This window comes from Ornithodoros turicata, chromosome 6 (genome assembly GCF_037126465.1).
Source record: "Ornithodoros turicata isolate Travis chromosome 6, ASM3712646v1, whole genome shotgun sequence".
In the NCBI taxonomy this organism is placed as follows: Eukaryota; Metazoa; Arthropoda; class Arachnida; order Ixodida; family Argasidae; genus Ornithodoros; species Ornithodoros turicata.
Window position 1 is genome coordinate 18,515,997 of NC_088206.1, and position 4,745 is coordinate 18,520,741.

The 4,745-nt window shown below is 47.4% G+C and overlaps 1 long non-coding RNA gene across 1 annotated transcript in view; it reads left to right on the plus strand.

The window, feature by feature from the left end:
* LOC135399318 (uncharacterized) overlaps positions 1-4,139 on the plus strand; it is a 123,350-nt gene extending 119,211 nt beyond the window's left edge. Inside the window, exon 3 of the long non-coding RNA XR_010424239.1 lies at positions 3,494-4,139. This is a non-coding gene — a long non-coding RNA (uncharacterized LOC135399318). The remainder of the gene's footprint in view (positions 1-3,493) is intronic.
* The last annotated feature ends 606 nt before the right edge of the window (positions 4,140-4,745 follow it).

A 4,745-nucleotide genomic window follows, 5' to 3' on the forward strand; every position in this document is an offset into this window, starting at 1 on the left:
ACCACAGATATTCGACACCTCCCTGGCGCCAGCAATGTCGCACCGAACGCTCTCTCATGGGCACGGATTTCCGCCATTACGTTCCCGACCACTGTCGACTACGCTTCAATTGCGCAAGCTCAAGACCACGATGCTGCCATCCAAGACCTCATTGCCTGCCCTCAATCTCTGTCCATCCGCAAAATTCCCTTCCCTGGAACGCCTTACCATTTGGTATGCGACGTTTCCACCGGCAGCCCACGCCCCCTCATTCCGCAAGATTTTCGACGACACATCTTCGACGTTTTTCACTCCCTGCACCACACAGGGATCAAGGCCACTCAAAACCTCATTGCGACTCGCTTTGTCTGGCCCTCGCTGAACCGAGACGTCCGCGATTGGGCCCGCCTATGTTTGGCCTGTCAACGCTCAAGAGTTCAGCGCCACACACTATCGCCTCCATCACCGTTTCCTACACCCGATGCTCGTTTCCATCATGTTCATCTGGATCTGGTGGGTCTCCTTCCCCCATCTGCCGGCAAAGCCTACCTTTTCACCTGCACTGACCGTTTCACCCGCTGGCCGGAGGCCATTCCCGTCGCCGACATAACTGCTGACACGGTGGTGCGCGTCTTCCTCGACAGTTGGGTGGCCCGCTTCGGCGCGCCCGCTACGATTACCACCGACAGAGGCCGTCAGTTCACCTCCCGTCTGTTCGCAGAGATGTGCCGTTTTCTCGGTTCCCAACATCGACAGACGGCGGCTTATCACCCTTGCGCCAACGGCCTCGTAGAGCGACTCCACCGCTCCTCCCTGCGCTCACATGACGACCCCAGCCACTGGGTGGAACGCCTATCACTAATTCTCCTTGGCGTCAGAGCTGCCATCAAGACAGACGCACCTGTCTCACCTGCTGAGCTCGTGCATGGCGCGCCGTTAAGACTACCAGGAGAATTCTCTTCCCACCCCGAAGAACTCTTGCCCACCCCGCTCCTGACCTTCTTGACTACGCCACTCGCCTGCAGTCGTACTGTGCTGACTTGCGACCACTGCCCACACGGTCCTCTTCGCCCCGTCCCGTATTCATTCATCCGGCTCTTCATTCCGCAACCCATGTGTTTCTGCGGCACGACGCGGTTCGTAAACCGCTCCAACCCCCGTACGACGGCCCTTTTCCCGTCCACTCTCGTCAAACGAAGACCATCACCATTAGGCTTCCTCATCGGCTCGAGGTGGTCTCGGTGGACCGTGTGAAGTCTGCCTTTTTGCCTGCCATCACCCAACTTTCTCGTGCCTCGCCCCCCTGCCCACCCGCACCGGTGCATCCGCCACGTTCGGTACATTGGGCACCCGGCCCACCTTCTGTCCGTCTCATTCCTCGCCGGCATACGGTCCAAGGAGGGAGTTACCTGTAGCTGACAACGATTCTAGGCCACGCCCTCGTGACCAGCCAAGCTCATCGGTCACGCATCATCTTCACCCGCGCTCATTCTAGTCGCGCTCTTGCCCAGTAAACTGGCTATTCTTCCTGCTGCCTGTCCTTGACTCCTTTCTCCACGTCGCGACACACTATAGGCACGGGCTAGAAATTGTATACTTTCAGTTCACAAAAGCATGTATTGTAAACTTTGCATTACTATTCGATTCGGTATTCGACATTTTTTCCTCCATGAGATTCAATATTCTATATTCGGATTCGTACACCCCTAAATAAAGGGACTGTAAAGTGAAAAATAACCCCTATATTTTTGCCCACTATCGTGCACAACATCATTGTTTGATAACATACAGAAAGCATTACTTCTCAATTCGTCATATTTTTTTATGTATAAATATTTTGAAGATTGCCGGAACATGGACGGTGCTGCCAACGAACGGCGAAAAAGAGCAACTTTGGTTCCGGGTCCAGGGCCCCAAGGGATTGGTCAACCCTTACCACGTGAGAGTTAATTTTGCAGAGAACAAAGTTGGCGCACATTATCTTACAGCTAAACGCCATTTTAAAAATGACGCTCACTTCCATAATTTCTACATTGATAAAGCATTAAGAAAGCATTCAGCTACTTCGTTCAAATATTAATTGGCATTTGGAAACCTGGTCAATAAGAAGTATATTAAAAGGTTATGAACACAGTTCAGCTGAATGACACTGATGAAAATTATCTTATTTACTCCTCATATATACAAGGCATGAGTATAATCTACAAATACAGATATGCCCCCAGGTTACTTAACCCTCCAGGAACAAACTAATAATTATACTATGCTGTATACGAAGAGGGGAGTCAAGTCCTGTAGATGCATAAACAAAATACAGAAGCCGACACTGAAGATTTTTGTTTAAGTTTAATTTGTACAAGCTTTCGCGTGGAGGTCCACGCTTCCTCAGGTACAAAGTGAAGTGGTGACACACATAAGTATATATAGTATAGGCATATATACTGCTGTACAAAGAAAGGGAAGAGGAAAGGAGATATGGTGCCACATGTCTGTGTACAATGAATAGCTGGGCAGACGGATAGGTGACCTCTAACCGTTTAAGAACAGTAAAAGGTGTTGTTGTGAACAAAAAGGCTCGCCAACCCAGTTTGGCGGAAGGGGTGTCAGGAGTATGGGAAACGAGTGGCCCAGAATAGACAAAAGGGAAGGTTACGGATTATCTAACGGAGTACCAGACGATGACTGAAAGTGGGGATTCAAGAATTGTGCACAAATAAATATAGATATATAGCTACTAAATTTACATAAGCGGATAAAACGAGCCAGGACTAAGATTCAGACCATTTGGTGTGAGACACTTGAATTGCGAAATTAAGTAGGACTCTATTCTTACGTTTAATGTCAGTGCGGAACCCAGATTCAGCAATATAGCAATATAATTTTCAAATCAGTTTCAAAATCGTGATTAGGTTGATTGAAGTGAATGGCGACAGGAGTTTGGCGGGCATTTAGGATATCAGATTTGTGGCCATAAAATCTTTGTCTCATTGTGTTGGAGGTTTCACCGATGTATTGTGAATTGCACTTGCCGCAGAATATCAAGTAACAAATATTGGGTGAATTACAGTGGAGTGAATGACGAATTTTCAAACAGAAGTCACCCAAAGTGCTACGGGCAATGGTGGACGGCGCGATAAATTTACAGTTGCAATTCCGAATGAAATCGTGCATATTCAATAAAATTTGTAGGAACATGGCTGCATCCTGTATGTAATGTGATGCTCAGTTTCAGAGTCCAGCTGGTTGTGCACTCTTAAACAATTTCACCACATAACACGTTGAAGGCTAACCACTGCATGTAATGATACCCCTACCACCCATGATTTCTGAAAAGCGCTGGCCGTTTTGTGACGATCACAATAGCAACACAAGTGTCACAAAAAGACGTATACCTTGATGGTTGATTAGGAGCATGTTGTGCGGTGAAGTTCTATTTTAAGAGTGCAGGATAGATCGAAGAGATTTTACTGAAGGCTTCACATTTTATTCGTTGCTTGCCGTTGTCTCGTTCTAGGAACTACCTGTGACCTGCTTCTCACTATCCCATCAAGTCCGCTGAACTGAACCAAAGGATCTTTCCACTTGGAAGATATGGCCTCGTACAGAATCCCGTGCATTCTAATTGTAACATCCGTTGTCTTCTGGCCAGCACAGTCACAGCTATCGTCACTATTCAACGCGTTGTTTGGCGCTAACAACGATGACACGCTAGTCGATTGCTCGCCTATGTCCAACACGGTGTTATTAAGGAACCGTACCCTTTGTCCCTTTGACTACGTCGTGCACTCAGACCCACTGAGATATCCAAAGGATCTGGTTGTTGCCCGATGCCGTTGTCCAGGCTCGTCTTGCTCCGCTACTGGTCCTTTTCACTGTACCGAACTGCAGTACCCTATAAGGGTACACTACAATGTGAAAGGCAAATGGGTGCCCGGCCAAATGTCTGTCGCTGCAGGTTGTGTTTGTGCCTTGCCTTACAGTGCTCCAGCTGTCAATGAGGGGTACAGAACTGTGAGCTACACGACAAACTTGACAGGTAACAAATTGTGGTCTAAGTACGGCACGAAAAAGTCTAACCCGATATTAGCTTTGTAGATAGGAAAAAGGGGGCAGCTTGACTTCCTGTTAGAATTGTACGCGCAGAACAATAAAACTGATACGCACATTAACTAAACATACGGATCTACAATGTTGGCTGCAACGGCAATGCCCAGCTCATCCTATGTACTTGATGGAATTTCTTCAGAGTACCACTCTATCGACTTGTTTTCTTGTGCCTTCTTGTAATCTTTAACCTGACGGTGAAGTCGTGCGACCGAAGTGCAATCGCCACAATGCATGCGTTGGCTCACAAAGCCCCACCGGCGTTCTTCCAGTGTTTTGCTACAACGTCCTTCTCTTAGCGGATGCCATGCAGCACTCTATAGACAGCTTCTATGAATTCGTATGTCTTGAAGTGCTTCATTTTGTCAATCTACCGTGCAGCAGGCAGGTTGCACTCATGTATACAAAGGCCGAGACTGAACCGCCTACAGACGAAGATATGTACAGTAGCATCGAATCTACAGGGTGAATTTAGCAAAGGTTACACGTTTTGATCGGGTCGTAAAAATTCAAAATGACGTTTCTGGCGCTTCAAACTTTGCAAACTGATAGCCATTCGCCTGAAGTTTTATCCATATTTTTGTCAAATGCTATCACTTTGTAGAAAAAAACGCTAGAAGCCAAGCAAATTCTCACCACATCCATTTCCCATGGCCTATATA